We start from the raw sequence: 18,399 nt of genomic DNA, 5'->3' as shown, positions 1-18,399 counted from the left end.
GATCCAGCAAGTGTGATTTTGGTGAAGTAACTTTACTATTTGGAGTCTCAATTTCCTCATCTTCAAATTAAGGATCCTAACATCTATTTTGCATGTTATTAGGATCCTTAGAGATAATGACTCTAATCACACATATTAGACCCTCAGTATATGGAAATCATTATCATTCTTTTCATTACTGCTAAACATTGGTGATCAGAGTTCCATGGGAATTTGTTGTTGTTGTTAATATTTTTTTTAAGATTTTATTTTATTTATTTGACAGAGATAGAGACAGCCAGAGAGAGAGGGAACACAAGTAGGGGGAGTGGGAGAGGAAGAAGCAGGCTCATAGCGGAGGAGCCTGATGTGGGGCTCGATCCCAGAACGCCGGGATCACGCCCTGAGCCGAAGGCAGACGCTTAACGACTGCACCACCCAGGCACCCCGGTTGTTAATATTTTTTAACTTTTCCATCTGATCTCCCTTGACTTGGAAGAGCCCAGTTAGTTTTGAGAGTATCTTCTTTCTTTTTAACTGAATTGCCCATTAAAGTTTCTAATACTGTAAGAGTCTTTACAAAATTAACTGCAATTCTCATGCTGCCTGACTAGTTAGGCATTTCCTTCTTTGAATTCTTAGCAGAAGAGTAAATAGGGAAGTATGATGCAATTTCAGGAAGATCCTAGAAGTGCCATCTTATTAGGTGATGACTGATGTGAAGTAATATACCCAGCAATTATTCACATAGGCCTGGGGCATGGGGAAAAGGAGGAGATTCAACTATTCTAAGTCTCTAAACAAAAGCGAGTCTGTTCTCTAAAATAATCATCTTTCCCCTTTTCAGTTCTTTTTATTCTTTCCCACAGATGTGATACCCTTGACATCATCCAGAAATGGTTATATATACTAAGCATTTGAATGTCAGATGAATGGCCTTGAATACTGCTTTTGAGTCTTGTATTTCATTTAATCTATTTATAAGTTCTATTTTGCAAAAGAAAAATCTATTACCTTCTGAGGTCATATTAGTAACTACTTATCTGTGTGTTTACATGACATTATGACTAATAGTTTAAGATTACTTCATTCCCCTTAGTATTTGTGATATCAAAATCAAGCTAGATAGCAATCTAGATTACTTCACAAATAAAAGAGAAACATTTATTTCTCAAGCCCAAGTTTTTAATTTAATATCACAAAATGACTATATTTTACCTTTTAAAAGTATTTTTATTGAAATAATTTCATAAAGAAACAAAAAATATTTAAAGCGTCCAATTTGCTACATATCATTTCTATTTTCAACACACAATTTAATGTGGTTAATGGGAATAAAAGATGAATACAGATGCTTTATATTAGACATCATTTTATATCATTAAAAAGACCTTAGACCTATAAAAATAATCAGGAGCTTCCAAATAAGATCATTCATTATAATGATATTTTAGCTAGGTTTAAAAACCACACTCATGTAAGGAAATTAATGTGAATGAAAATACTGGTAAAATGTGACCATGCTAAGAAAATGAGTGCCCAATGGAAGAACTTATACAGTAAATTATTGGTTTCATTATTCAATTTCCTTTTTTTTTTTTTTAACTCTCTCTTTCCAGTCCCATGGCCCCCTTGTGGTTGGGTGAACTCACGTGGCTAGTGTGGACTAATGAGTTGTGAGCAAAAGTACCATGGTACAGTTGGGTCAGGACATTTAAACACCAGTGTGAGTCCATCCAGAGCCCCCTCTCCCCTCTTCTCCTTCCCCTCCCCCTTTTCTCCCCATCCCTCCTTCTACCCCTTTCTCCCTCTCCCTCTCTCCCCCTCTCTCTACCTGGGAGGTAGCCTCTAAAGCCTTGGGTCTTCTTCAGTGATAGAAGTGGCTTTGTTATTCATGTTGGGTCCCACATACTACACTTGAGAGTTTATGCTAATGAGGTGACTTAGGTTGAGCCCCTAGATACATTTTACTAAAGAAATAATTTATGATGGGGCTGGCCATGTCAGAAAGACCAATCATGTGATTAAAGAGTTGATGACGGCCAACCTCTAGGGAGGGGAGGTTGAATTCAACCTCTTAACTAGTGATTCAATCAATCATGCCTACATAATGAAACACCAATAAAAAATCCCAGTGAAAGTCTTGACACCAAAGCCTGGGTAAGCTTCCCGGGTTAACAATACTCTGTGCTAGGAGGGTGACCGGTGCTAACTCCACAGGGAGGAGGCTGCCAAACCCTCTCATTTGGGGCACTCCCAGACCTTGCACTGTGCCTCTTCTTTTGGCTGGTTTTGATTTGTTTCTATGTCTTTCAAAGCGTGGGAGCAAAGCTTCTTTTTCATTGACTTTTATTCTTTGTGTCAATTTCCAACTCTACACACAAAAATTGTTTTTGCCAGCCTTCTTCCAACATCTACTGTTTTAGTAGAATCAGAACCACTTTGGCTACTTTTTCTCTGTCTCCTCTGTTGCTTCATCAACATCCTACACCCAAATGTAGCAGTCTTCTAAATGCGCATTCTAGGTTTTCTCTGCTTCTATTCTTATGCTCTATTCTGGGACATTATTGCCTCTAAGCTTATTTTCCTTGCATTTTTTTGATAGCTCTCCTTTTCTATTAGGGTCCAAATTTCCATTTCCAACTGCCTAGTCTATATCCCGTAAGGATGACTCACAAGTCCATCAAACTCATAGTCAAGAGCTATGTACACACTTGACCTCAGGTTCCTCCTGGTCCTCCTCTTCTTTCTGCGCTCACTATTGCAGTGATTGGCCATAATGACAATTCTGTCATTACGTCTCACTGGGTCACTTAAAAGCTTCCTAAACCATGCTAACTCTGTTTATATTTCCTTCTTAAAAATTATTCAGACTCCCAATTGCTAACATGATAAAATTTAAAATCCTTAGCCTGGTACTTAAGACTTTCAAGAATTCCATCTCAAACCACCCTTCCAACCTTATGTTCTATTTCTATCCTTCATACACTCAATGTTCCAGCCCAATTGATTTCGTTGTTATTCTCCCTTAACCTCCTCCATACTCCCCTCTCTGCTTTTGCTAATATAGGAACAAATAACTAAGGTTCTTCTCACATCTAACTCTGTATATCCACAATCTTACTACTCTTCCAGGCCCAACTCGAATCTTAAGCACACATTTTGGATTCATGCTGACTATAGCCACAGATGTCGTTTGAGAGATGTTCTTGATGCTGCCCTGGCCCAAGGCGACCCCTAGTGGAGAGACCTGCCCAGCTCACTTCCTGGTAAAGGTAATAGCTTCAAATCAGAGAAACACAAAATGAAATCAGAGGATAATTTTTCCACTTCTGTAGTAAGAAATTATATATGAAAATATGAAGTCAAGTAAGGTAACATATTGATTGAGACCTCACATTATGGTTTTCTAAGGGATACAAATAAACTGTGAGTTACTTGGTATATAAAGACTCCTATAGCCATGAGAATCATTTTCCTAGATAGAGCAGCCCCTAAAAAAACTAAAAAACTTGTTTGGGATTGTAGTAATTTGTATTCTCTTCCTTAACTAGATAAGCTTTCTTTTTTATGGTCTGTCTTAGCCCTATGCATCTCCTGCATCAGAGTTACAGAATTATAATTAAATAAAAAATTTGTCAAATGTTTTACTGTCTGACTCATTCCTCTAACCTATGAGCTCCATGAAGGTTGGAGTTTGTCTGACCTGTTGACTTACTGTAGTTCCTGCTACATAGTAGCAACTCACATATTTATAGAATGAATGACCTCTCCCCCACATAAGTAGGAACTCATATATTTGTTAAAGGAACAAACTTTCCCTGCGAAGATTTTGTGCACATTTCTCAGTGTTAGAAAGAAAATTCATGTTTGTATTCTATGTTCTCTAATCTGGTACTACCTTACTATGCAACTCTACTCCTTTTGCCTGAGCCTCAGTTTCTCCTGCCTGGGCCATCTGAGAAGGCTTCCAGCCAATTGTAACTCCTATTGTAGAAGTAAATATGATTTACAGAAAACCTCACATTTTCTAGTCTCTCACTTTTCTTCAAATAATACAGCTCAGATTTTTGTGAGTGACGCTGGCAACTTTTGAGCAAATTCCATCACTTAGGTGTAAGCTGACTGTCCGCAACATGCCTTTCTAATAGTGAAAACACTAGCTGTAATAGGATGCAATGTCATAGAAATGCTAAATCATTCCTTTGAAAAATGACAATGTTTTGAGGCCTGCTGAATGTAATTAAATCAATCTAAATTTGCAGAATGAAGAAGTACTTTCTCATAATTTTCCATTAGCTTAGTTTGTTTTGTTTTCATTCACATGAAAAATTAGGAAAGAAATCTTCAATGACTCCCCATTATCTATGGATTAAAGTATGGGGGCTTCTTATTCTGGTATTAAAATCGACCACAGGGGCGCCTGGGTGGCTCAGTCGTTAAGCGTTTGCCTTCGGCTCAGGGCCTGATCCTAGGTTCCTGGGATCGAGCCCCACATCAGGCTCCTCCGCTGGGAGCCTGCTTCTTCCTCTCCCACTCCCCCTGCCTGTGTTCCCTCTCTCACTGGCTGTCTCTCCCTCTGTCAAATAAATAAATAAAATCTTAAAAAAAAAAAGATCGACCACAATTGTTACAATGGTTTGAGTAATTACCCTGAATGGATCAAACAGGCACACACAAGCATTGGCCCCAAGATGATAATCACATATAGCTATTACTTACTAACAGCTAAGTTGAGGCATTTTAACTTATTCTGAATTCTTACAGTGATCCTGAGGTAGGTATTATTTATACCCTTTCCACAGATTAGGAAACAGGCTCATAAATGAAGAATAATATAAAAGAGATCACAGGAAGTGTCTGAGCTAGAATTCTGCCCCAGCTGTGTCCTACTTCAAAGACTGTATTTATTTCATTGAATATACTGCTCCAAAATTACATTGTTGAATAAAAATCAGAGTTTCGGGGTGCCTGGATGGCTCAGTCGGTTAAGTGTCTGCATTCGGCTCAGGTCATGATCCCAGGGTTCTGAGATTGAGTCCCACATCCAGCTCCCTGCTTGGCAGAGGGTCTCCTTCTCCCTCTATCCTTCCCCCCTGCTTGTGCTCTCTCTTGCTCATGCTCTCTCTCACTCTCTCTCTCTCAAATAAATAAAAGCTTTAAAAAAAAAAAAACATAACAGAGTCTATATCCCATGAGGACTGAGGCAGATTCCAAGTCTATCGCAGCCAACCTGTCTTAGCAAAGATGCATGTCTTAGGTCACATGCACACACACAGTGGCTCTGCCACAGCCATCCCTCCATAAGCTATATAGCCAAGAATCTTCAAGTATTTCAAGGCTTCGTTGACCGTCACCATAGTTTCTTTTTCCTAGTTGGCTGCTATTAATTTTGCCTATCCTAAAAAAGGGGTAGGGGCACATTTCAAACTCCCATTTCTCCTTTAACCGCTTCCTGGCATCCTGTGACATGGGCTTATCAACACGGGATACCCTAGGTAATTATGCTTCACTTAGGGATTCGGCCTCAGCTGTGTAACCCCAGTCCCTGGGAAGCTGGGATAAACCACTGAATGCAAGCAAGATAACATGACTACACTAGAGGACACATCCAGTGGCCTTGTATCCATCTATTTTCCAGGCCTCACCCTAGTCTTTTGTATCAGGACGTTGCTACTCTAGTTTCATTTATGCTGAAAGCCCAACCCTCTGTCTCCACAGTCCAGTTTATCACAGTGCATTCTATGATAGCAGATAGGATTCTTCTGTGTGGGGTAAAGTGAGGGAAAAGGGCTTGAACTTTGCTTGAGCACAAGTCTTAGAACTGGAATCTGGACAGTATGTCAAATTTTTATGTGGATCATGGTGTATATGTATTCAAAAACATTTGAGGGGGAAGGATCTGCTGCTTTCATCAGATTCTCAATGGGACCTTTGGACCCTCTCCCCAAATTGAGAACCACTGCCCTCAAGTTTAAGGTGTAGCCAATACTTCCCTGACTTTTATTCTTCTCTTGTCAACTCAGGGAGTTTGGCAGGCAGGCTGGTGGTCAAACAAATATATGGCTATCAATCTGGGTGGGGGTGGTATTAATGGAGTCTTAACGGGAAATATGCACTCTAGAACAGTCCATGAGTTTCAAAAAGCACGTGTAAAAATGTGAATAAGTCCTAGGAAGTAACAAAGTGTTGGGGTATATACCTTGGGCACCTAGTAAATTCTGCAGAGCATCCCCAGGAGAATTAACCACTCTTTTTGAATACTTAACTCTCTTCTCTGAAGCACTATAATCTCATCAAAACATCTGAAGACCCCCTCCTTCATCGTGTGCTGGAAGTTCAGAACACTACACACTGAAGGGAAGAAAAGAACAGAGACCTCTGCATCCTGTAAGTTTCTTTTGTCTCGGCAGTAATATTATAAAAGCATATTCATGTGATAAATGGGTTGCAATGGGTGAGTGAGGAAGCATGATTCCCTGCAATTCTATGAATGTACCGGGAGGACACAGTTAACCCTAGTCTACTCCCTAATAATACTGTGTATGCTCAAATTCCTATCACAAAGCTCTTAGCACTCTTATGTCTTATTGTGCTATTACTAGTTTCCACTTCACTTCATACCATAATACGTTTCATTTAAATCCTAGTCTATCAAATTCATCTTCACATTTATAATGCCACTTACTGTCTCATCTTTCTAGCTCAGAAGTTGCTTTTGTGCAGCATACGATAGTGCGGTGTTCTCATAGATGACATTTAGAATGTGGAATGCTCAATTGAAATTCACTAGCTTGCTTTCTCTCTCTCTCTCTCTCTCACACACACACACACACACAATTTATTTAAAAACAAAAAAGTGGTTTTAGTAATACCCATGGTAAATTCAGTCGTGATTGTTTTGTTGACTTCTCTGTTATTATAAGAAAGACAATGAGATTTAACTAAAGGGTCCTTTCTATGTTTTGGACTATACCAATGAGGCGAAGGCAAAGAAACAGATGGGTGAAGGTCATGGAGCATTTGTAATAATTTTCATTTCTGATTGTAAAGGACATTCTCTCATGGCGGATAATTTGGGGAAAAAATATATATACATGTACATGCACATACCCACAGCCCACATGTGTTTATCTATATAAGGAAAAGGAAATGACCCATAAAGTATAATGATTTTTTAACATTTTGGTGCATTTCATTCTAGTTATCTTTCCCACATATTACATGCATACACACATGAATTCATGAACCATGGCCCTACTATTACTGGTTGTGTGATAACAATCAAATCATGCGACTTCAATAAGTCTCAGATTCCTCATTTTTAAAATGGGGAAAATAATTTTCCGTACCTCAGAGGGGAGTTGTGAGATTTAAATAAGTAAATGTAAAGCACTTGGCCCAGTGCCTGGCACACGGTAAGTGCTCAATAAATGTCAGTTGTGATTGCTTTAATGTTATTATAATTTCCCTTTACATACAATATCCTAATAGGCTATCTAAGTGTATCTTTTGTTTAGAACTCAAAAATACTCTACTCAAGGATGCATTGTGATGTATCTGTCCCCTCTTTTGAGTCATTTAGATGGTTTGTAAATCTTTATACCTGACACTGTGATGAATATCTTTTTACAAACACATTTCCATTACTTAAAACAGATTCGTAGAAGTGGGATTCTTGTGTCTTAGATGGTTACAAATCGTAGTTACTGTATTGGGTTTACTTTATTTTCTTCTTATCTGATTTGGTGCTATTTTTCCGAAAAGTTTTCTTTTATGAAGAAACCCTTCTTGGGAGTAATCAACTTGTTATCTTAGAATGTCATTTAATATACACAGTGTGAAAATCATACTAGGATGACAAATAATAGTTCTTCCTTACATTACTCTCCCTGATGCTCCCTATTAATTATTACTGAATGTATTATTACTTCCCTACTCTTTTCTTTAAAAAACAAACTATTTATTTATTTATTTCAGAGAGAGAGAGAACGAGAGAGAGAGAGAGAGAGAGCAAGCAAGAGACAGTGCACAACCAGGGGGAGGGGCAGAGGGAGAGGGAGAGAGAATCTCAAGCAGACTCCCCTGCTGAGAGTAGAGCCTGATGCGGGCTCGATCTCACCCTGAGATCATGACGTGAACTAAAACCAAGAGTTGGACACTTAATCAACTGACCAACCCAGGCATCCCCCTTCCACTCCTTTCTTAAGTCCATAATTCTCCATATGTACTAAAGACATTGGTAATGTTAAATGCATTTGTACCCATAGCTTAGTCTACAAGGTGCTTACTCCTGGGATAAATAATTACTATTTTAACAGAAGGGAACCCTAATGGTTGGTTGTGATTTCCTGATCTTTAACCAAAATTGTAAAAAAAAATGGGATTTTTTTTTAAATAAAAGAAAATGTCTATATTAAACTTCTGGTCAATATGTCTCAGTGAGTTTATTTTCACCTTCACACATATTTTCCAATCATATAGCAGTAACAGATTAAAACAAAAATTAGTCATGTCTATTCTCAAAAATATGGTACATATCTCTGAAGATCAGAAACACAATAGAATCACAAAGCCATAAACTTCCAGTGTTCTAAAACCAAAAATGGCATTGGAAGCTTGATAGAAGTTTGGGAGGATAAGGGAAAATACAAATATTCCACTTTGTAGAAAATAATACCAAGAAAAGAGAACAAAACAAATAAAACCCCAAACAAATAAAACCCAAACAGGCCTCGATAGTTTTAGTAATGACATGTACTGAATAGGCGAAGATAAAGTCCAAATTTATATGTTTTTCACAGGATCGAAAAAGAGGGGAGGAGAAGGGAGAGATGGAAAATTTATCAATGATGGCAATAATGACAACAAAAGAATAATAAAGTACAGAGATACATCCTAAAAGATATCAGGATATATTATTAAAAATTGTTATTTTCAGGGGCGCCTGGGTGGCACAGCAGTTAAGTGTCTGCCTTCGGCTCAGGGCGTGATCCCAGAGTCCTGGGATCGAGCCCCACATCAGGCTCCTCCACTATGAGCCTGCTTCTTCCTCTCCCACTCCCCCTGCTTGTGTTCCCTCTCTCGCTGGCTGTCTCTATCTCTATCGAATAAAAAAAAAATCTTTAAAAAATTGTTATTTTCAGGGGCACCTGGGTGGCTTGGTTGGTTGAAGGTCTCACTCTTGCTTTCCTTGGGTAGTGATCTTGGGGTTGTGGTATCAAGCCCTTTGTCAGACTCCATGCTCAGCAGGGAGTCTGTTTGGGATTCTCTTCCTGTCCCTCCACCCCTCCTACCCACTCCATGTTGCACTCTCTCTAAAATAAATAAATAAATCTTTAAAATATTGTTATTTTCATAGAGAGATAAGCCATTAGAATAGAATTGGGAGCCCAAAAAAAGACACAAAAATACGTGAAAATGATATATAAAAGAGAGGTCAGCAAGTCAGTGGAGAAAAGATGGGCTACTCAATAAATGGTTCTGAGGAACTGGTTATCCATCTAAAATTAGATTTTCTCATCTATTACAAATATTAATTATTTATGGATTAGGTTTGTAAATGATAAAAACATGTCTTCAAAATTATTAAGTATTCAAGACAATGAAGTGATCTTGAGGTAAGGAATGGTTTCTTAAAGAAGATAAAGAAGATATAAACAAGATACAAAGAAACATGAATAGATGATAATAGTAATAAATTCATCTACAATAAATTAACATTTTTATATGCAAAAAGCATAAAGACAGAGACAAAGAGCGATGTCAGCATCATGGTGAAATAAAATGTCCCTCATTTTTGTCCTCTCCCCCAACAAAAATAATTTGGCATCCATCCACAGACAAAAGTGGCTTTGTGGGAACTATGGGATCCAGCAACATATACCAAGGGATTCTGGAGGAGTTTCACCCACCTGTGCATCAGATAATAGGCATAAAGACCTTGGTCCTGGCTGTCGACCCTGCAGTGGTCTGTGAACCAGTTCCATCCTCTCTCAGCTGGTCTGGAAAATCCTGTCTTAGACAATCAGCCACAATGGGAGAGCCCTTGTAGAAGTTTAGGTTTATAGAGGAAAAGTTGCAGCACACCACCAGAGCAAAAAATAGGAGTTTGGACATATTGAAGAGGGTGAAAGGAACAGCTTGACTTTACTCCATCACCCCTCCTCCAAGGCAGCACAGCTTAGGGCCAAGTGAGACATAGTTGGCCTATGATTTCTCTCCCTGGGAAAAGTGAGGGTGTGAATACCCAGCATTCCCAGCTATAAGGGATGCTGACAAAGAGTTTGATTAGTCTCTCACCCCACCCAGAATACAGAATTGAGAGCTGCATAAGTAGAGAGCAGGAAGAAGCGGGGACTCTTGAGGACGTTAAGGAGATGCTGATCCTGGGGCGCCTGGGTGGCAGAGGGGGTTAAGTGTCTGACTCTTGGTTTCAGCTCAGGTTGTGATCTCAGGTCATGAGATCAAACCCCACATGGAGCCCAGCATTAGGCTCTGTGCTCAGCAGGGAGTCTGCTTGAGTTTTTCTCTCTCTCCCTTTGCCTCTCCCCCACTCGCACTCTCTCTCTAAAATAAATAAATAAATCTTTATCAAAAAAGAAAAAAAAGAAAGCGAGAGAGACGCAGATCCTACTAACTACATCACGGACTCCATCAAGAAGACTGCCCAGGAGATTAAGGAGTGCACTTGTTGTAATGAGCACTGGATGATGTGTGGAATTGTTGAATCACTTTATTATATACCTGAAACTAATGTAACACTGTATGTTAACCAACTGGAATTAAAATAAAAAACAAAGAAAAAAGAAGTCTGCCCAGGCGTTGCTGGGAACACCCCACCCACAGACCCCTCTAGTAGGCCCACGCGCACCCCCAGTGCTCAGAGTGCCTAGGAAGCATGTAACAGGTCTGAGAAGAAGGTCTGAGAAAGCCTCAAAATCACTAGCAAGGCTGACAGAAGGTATTTCTTTCCTGGAGGAAATAAAAACTGGAAGAGGTGACTGCTACTTCAAATGTAGAGACAGCAACACAAAACTTCAAGGAATAAGAGAAATCAGGGGATCACAATAATCTGCCAGTAGCCAATCCCAAAGACATGAAGATCTGTGATTTACCTGATAAAGAAGTCAAAACAGCTGTTTTAAGAAAATTCAGTGAGTTACAAGAAAACACAGAAATACAGTTCAAAGAAATAAGGAAAACAATTCATGAATAAAATGAGAACTTTATTTTTTTTTTAAGATTTTACTTATTTGACAGAGAGAGAGCCAGCGAGAGAGGGAACACAGGCAGGGGGAGTGGGAGAGGAAGAAGCAGGCTCCCAGCAGAAAAGCCTGATGTGGGGCTCGATCCCAGAACGCCGGGATCACGCCCTGAGCCAAAGGCAGACGCTTAATGACTGTGCTACCCAGGCGCCCCAAAATGAGAACTTTAACAAAGGAACAGAAATCATAAAAAAGAACCAAACAGAAATTCTGCAATAGAGGGCAAAAACAGCAGAACTGATCTAAAGAAAAAAAGAATCTGAGATAGAAGTAAGGAACTTTGAAATTATCCAGCAGAGTAGGACAAAGAAAAAAGAATGGAAAAAAGTAAAGAAAGCCTACTTCATGTGTGGAATACCATCATAATAACCGATTTGTGAGTTATTGGAGTTTCAAAAGGAAAAAAGAGGGAGAATGGTTAGAAAGCTTATTTAAAGAAATAATGGCTGAGCACACCCAAATATGCAGAGAGATTTGGATATCCAATTAATGAATCACATATGTCACCAAACAGACTCAACATAGAAAGATCCTCTCTAAGACACATTATAATAAAATTGTCAAAAATCAAAAGCAAAGAGAAATTTTAAGGAGCAAGAGAAAAGAAGCTTGAAACTTACAAGGGAATCCCATGAGACTGAGAGCAGATTTCTCAGCAGAAATCTTGCAGGCCAGGAAAAAGTGGGTTGATATAGTAGAGCTGAAAGAAAAAACTGTCAAGTAAGAATATTCTAAGAATTATCTGCCATAGTTATCCTTCAGAAATGAAGGGGAGATAAGGATTTTCCCAGACAAACAAAAGCTGAGGCAATTTATCACAACTGGACCTGCTTCACAAGAAATGTTGAAAGAAGTTATTCAAGTTGAAATGAGAGGATGCTAGTTAATAACATGAAAACACATAAAAACAACAACACACTGGTAAAGGTAGTATATAGTCAAATTCAGAATACTCATACTGCAATATGGTGCTATATGAACTACTTAACTCTAGTATAAAGATTAAAGGAAAGCAGTATTAAATTTAACAATACCTACAGTTATTTTTTTAATGAATATACAATTTAAAAATAGATAAATTGTGAAATCAAGAACATAAAGAGGGAGAGAGTAAAAGGGCATAGTTTTGCATCAATTGAAAATAAGTTGTTATCAGCATAAAATAGATTGCTGTATATCTATTTCAGATAAGCCTTATGGTGCCCACAAAACAAAAACCTATGGTAGATTTACAGGAGATAAAAGAAAGGAATCTACTCAGGGCGTGATCCTGGCGTTGTGGGATCGAGCCCCACATCAGGCTCCTCCGCTGTGAGCCTGCTTCTTCCTCTCCCACTCCCCCTGCTTGTGTTCCCTCTCCCACTGGCTGTCTCTATCTCTGTCGAATAAATAAATAAAATCTTTAAAAAAAAAAAAAAAAAAAAAGAAAGGAATCTAGACATACCACTAGGGAAAATCATCAACTCAAAAAGGAAGATAACAAGAGATGAAGAAATGAATAAAAAAACTACAAAACATGCAGAAAAAATTTAATATAATGGCATTAGTAAGCCTTACCTATCATTAATTACCCAAATAAAAACACATTAAATTCTCCTATCCAATAGATAGTGTGGCTGGATGAAAAAAGAAAGAAAACCCAACTATATGCTTCCTATAAGGGACTCAATTCAGCTTTAGGGACACAAATAGGCTCCAAGAGAAGGGGTGGAAAAAGATATTCCATGCAAGTAGAAACTAAAAGAGAGCAGACAAAACAAACTTTAAGCCCAAAACAGAAACAAGAGACAAAGATTATTATATAATGATAAAGGAATCAATTCATCAAGAAGACATAACAATCATAAATGTATCTGCATACAGATTGGAGCACCTAAATATATTAAGCAAATACTAACAGGTATGAAGGGAGACAGACAGCACTACAATAATAAGAATAGATAGACCTACAATAATGGATAGGTCATCCAAACAGAAAGCCAACAAAGAATCTTTGGACTTGAACTATACTTCGGACTACAGGGACCTAACAGACTTATACAGTCTATTCCATCCAACAGCTTCAGAATACATTCTTCTCAAGCACACATGGAACATTCTCCAAGATACATCATATCAGAGGTCACAAAACAAGTCTTAGCAAATTTCAGAAGATTAAAATTATACCAACTATCTTTGTAAACCACAGTGGTATGAAACTAGAATCAGTAACATGAGAAAAGCAGGAAAATTCACAAATATGTGGAAATTAAACAATTAAACAGTACAATCCTGAACAATTATTGGGTCAAAGAAGAAATCAAAAGACAAATAAAAATATCTTGGTACAAGTTAAATTGGAAATATAACAAAACCTATGGGATGCAGCAAAAGCAGTTCTAAGGGGGACATTTAGAGTGATGAATGCCTACATCAAAAAACAAAACAAAACAAAACAAAAACAAAGAAAGATCTCAGATAAACAACCTAACTTTAAACCTCAATGAACTAAGGAAGCCAAGAACAAACTAAGCCCAAAGTGAGCATAAGGAAGGAAATAATAAAGATCAGAGCATAAATAAATAAAATAGCCAGAAAAACAATAGAAAATATCAATAAAACTAAGAGCTTGTTTTTTAAAAAGATAAAAATTTGACAAATCAATAGCTAGACTAAGAAAACCAGGACTAACTAAAATAAATAAAATCAGAAATAAAAGAGAAGACAAAATATATCTTTTCATGACAAAACACTCAGCAAATTGTGTATAGAGGGAACATACCTCAACATAATAAAGCCATATATGACAAACACAGAGCTGATATAGTAAATGGTGAAAGACTGAAAACTTTCCCTCTAAGATCAGGAACAAGACAAGGGTTCCAACTCTCACCACTCATATTCAACATAGTACTGGCTAAAGCAATCAGTCAAGAAAAAGGAGTAAAAGGCATCCAAATTAGGAAGAATTGAAATTATCTCTGTTTGCAAATGTTATGATCCTATAGAGAAGAAATCCTAATGAGCCCACCAAAAAATAGCCAACAAATTTAGTAAAGTTGTAGTATAGAAAACCAACAGATAGGGGCGCCTGGGTGGCTCAGTCGTTAAGCGTCTGCCTTCAGCTCAGGGCGTGATCCCAGTGTTCTGGGATCGAGCCCCACATCAGGCTCCTCGCTGGGAGCCTGCTTCTTCCTCTCCCACTCCCCCTGCCTGTGTTCCCTCGCTGCCTGTCTCTCTCTGTCAAATAAATGAATAAAATCTTAAAAAAAAAAAAAGAAAAGCAACAGATAGAATTTGGTTGTTTCTATACATTAACAACAAAACATCTGAAATAGAATTAAAGAAGCAATCCCATTTGCAATAGCATCAGAAAAAAAAAATACTTAGGAATGAATTTAACCAAGGAAATGAAAGATCTGTACACAGAAAATGACAAGACTTTGACGAAAGAAACTGAAGAAGCCACAAATAGAAAGATATTCCATGTTCATAGACTAGAAGAATTAATTTGTTAAGGTGTCCATACTATCAAAAGTCATCTATAGATTCAATGAAATCCTTTCCAAAATTCCAATGGTATTTTTCACAGTAATAGGAAAAAACTATCCTTAACTTTGTACAGAACCCCAAAAGATCCTGAATAGCCAAAGCAATCCTGAGAAAGAAGAACAAAGCTGGAGGCCTCACACTTCCTGATTTCAAACTATGCTACAAAACTAAAGTCATCAAAACAGTATGGTTCTGGCATAAACGTAGACACATAGACCAATGGAACAGAATCAAGAGCCTAGAATGAAATCTTTACATTATACAGTCAACTAATATTTTACAAGAGAGTTAAGAATACTTAATGCGGAGCCTGGGTGGCTCAGTTGGTTAAGGATCTGCCTTCAGTTCAGGTCATGATCCCAGGGTCCTGGGATTGAGCCTTGCTTCAGACTCCCTCCTCAGAGAGGAGTCTGCTTCTCCCTCTGCCCCTCCACCCCCACTTGTGCTCTCTCTTGCTCACTCTCTCTCAAATAAATAAATAAATAAATTAATTAATTAAATATTTTTAAAAAGAATATTTAATGGGAAAAGAATATTCTCTTCAATAAATGATGTTGAAAAACTGGATAACCATATTCAGAAGACTGAAACTGGACCCCTATCTTACCCCACTCATGAAAATTAAATAGAAATAAATTAAAGACTTAAACATAAGACCTGATATCATACAACTTCTAGAAGAAAACCTGGGAGAAAACTTCCTTGACATTGGTCTTAGGCAATGACTCTTTTTGATATGAAACCAAAACCAAAGGCAAAAATTAATGTTAGGCTACAACAAAATAAAAAGCTTTTGCATAGCAAAAGAAACAATCAACAAAATGACAAGGTGACCTACTTAATCGAAGAATATATTTGTGAACCATATATCTGATAAGAGGTTAATATTAAAAATGTAAAGAACTCAATAGCCAAAACAACAACAACAACAACAACAACAACCCACAATCTGATTTTTAAAATGGGCAAAGGACATGAATAGACATTTTTCCAAAGGAGACATGCAAATGGCCAAAAGGTTCATGAAGAGGTGCCTGATGTTTCTAATCACCAGGGAAATGTTAGAATGACAATCATCAAAAACAAAAGATAAAGGGTGCTGGCTGGTGAGGATGTGGAGAAAAGGGAACCCTTGTGTACCATTGGTGGGAATATAAATTGGTATAGCCACTATGGAAAACACTATGAAATTCTTCAAAAAATTAAAAAAAGAACACTCGGATCCAGAAATCCTACTTCTGGGTATATATTCAAAGGAAACAAAATCAGGACCTCAAAGAGATAGCTGCACTCCCATGTTGACTATGGCATTACTCACCATAGCCAAGATATGGAAACAACCTATGTGTCCATCTATAAAGATAGATGTGGTTTATATACAATGGAATATTATTCAGCCATAAGAAAGAGACAAATCCTAGCTTTTACGACAACACAGATAATTTTGAGGACATTATACAAAGGGAGGTAACTTAGACAGAGAAAGATAAATACTGTATGATCTCACTTATATGTGGAATCCAGAAAAGCCTAACTCTTAAGGGAGTTCCCAGAGTAGGAGGAGCCTAAGTTCAGCTCATCCCAGGCATACACCTAGATAACACCCACGTCAGTGTAAATAACGCAGAAAATGAGACGAAGACCGGCAGAACAGATTCTCCCCAGCTAAATGTAGAGAAGAGGCCACAGCAAAAAGTGTAGTAAGGGTGGAGACACAGTCGGGAACCAAACTAATCCGCAAGACTGTCCACAGGAGGGAGGCACACTACAGGCGCGAAGAAAGGAAAGGAACAAACTCCACCCCAGGCACCCCAAGCATGGGGGACCCACACCCGGAAGACAAGTCCCCATAACATTTGGCTTTGAAAACCAGAGAGACTTCACTTCATAAGTTCTTATAATCATTGCAGCTTGTCACCTGGAACTTTAAAAATCAGTGGGCTTAGCTCAGGGAGAGCTGGAGGGCTATAGGAAACTGAATTCCCACTCTTAAAGAGACCGCATAACAAAGCCCCACAGAAATACAGTATAGAAGCAAAAGAATACACTTTGAAAAGTGCCTGGGGGTATACAGGAAGATTTATTTACTAAACTAAGAATGTGTACTGAGGGGGCAGGGATCCTTGGGAGACTTCTCCAAGAACAAAAGAGCTGATAGGCAACATTTTCCCTCCCACCCTCCAGCCTAGAGAGATTTTGAAGGGGAAACTTGCAGGAACCAGAGCAGCTTGAACACTCTCCATCTAGCTTGCTAACAACACTCACGGCCCCCACGCTCTTCTGTGAACTTGCCCCCCTCAAACAGCCCTCAGCTGTTGCCCAAAGCTGCTACAGGCCTCTTCCATAACAGACCTGCACAAATGTTGCTAACACCACATGCCCCACTCCCACGTTTTCCTGCGGCCCTGCCCCATCCAGCACACCCTTAACAGGGGTCCTTCCAAAGCAGTGCCATAAACATGGGAGCATGCAAGCAGCCCTGATGGGGGCAGCACCACTCCAAAGCTGACTCCTACTCTGGGGAGAGGGGAAGATGACCGCACACACCAGTTAGACTGCAGCCCCAGCAGTGGGCTGGGGGTAGACATCTGGTCTGACTGCAGGCCCTGTCCACCAATTAAAGCCTCCCAGGGGACAACACAGGGAGAGCACCCTGAAGTTCAGTTCTACTACAGCTCTGATAAATGCCTCTTCTGACCCAACTCTAGTCCAAGGTGGCCCTAGAATGGCCTATTAGCTACAGAGGGACAAAACCCTGCCCATAACAGGCAAAGAGAGCCACTGTAGTCAACTGGACTGAAGGCAAACATGGCTCAGCCACACTAGGGCACACACGACACACATAGGCAACACCCCTGAAGTGTAAGGTTCTGCTGAACAGGGGATGTTGTACTGCAGGGCATTACAAGACGTCTTCTTCATACGGCCATCGCTTTCAAGAGCAGGAGATGTAGTTGACCTTCCTAACACAAAGAAATATACACAGTTACACAAAAAAAGGAGATAGAGGAATATGTTACAAATGAAAGAACAAGACAAAATCACAGCAAGAGAGCTAAAATGGACATAAGTAATATGCTTGATAGGGAATTTAAAGTAGTGGTCATAAATATACTCACTGGACTTGCAAAAGGAGTGGAAGATCTCAGTAAGACCCTCAACAAAGGGACAGAAAACATAAAAAAAGAACTAATCAGAGATGAAGAACTCAATAACTGAAATTAAAAATATACTAGAGGGAGTAAATAGTAGACTAGAGGAAGCAGAATAGACCAGTGACCTGGAGGACAGAGTAATGGAAAGCAATCAAGCTGAACAGGAGAGAGGAAAAATAATAAAAAAAAGGATGAGAATAGATTAAGGGAAATCAGCGACACCATCAAGCATAATAACATTTGCAGTACAGGGCCCCAGAAGGAGAAGAGACAGAAAAGATGGAGAAAATTTATTTAAAGAAATAATAGCTGAAAACTTCCCAAATCTGGGGAAGGAAACAGATATCCAGATCTGAGAGGTACAGAGAACTCCCAACAAAACCCAAGGATGTCCACACCAAGATACATCGTAAGTAAAACAGCAAAAAGTAGAGATAACAAGAGAATTTTAAAAGCAGCAAGAAAAA

Source organism: Ursus maritimus (assembly GCF_017311325.1).
Source record: "Ursus maritimus isolate PB19 chromosome X unlocalized genomic scaffold, ASM1731132v1 scaffold_X1, whole genome shotgun sequence".
NCBI lineage: Eukaryota > Metazoa > Chordata > Mammalia > Carnivora > Ursidae > Ursus > Ursus maritimus.
This window is presented reverse-complemented; position numbering follows the sequence as displayed.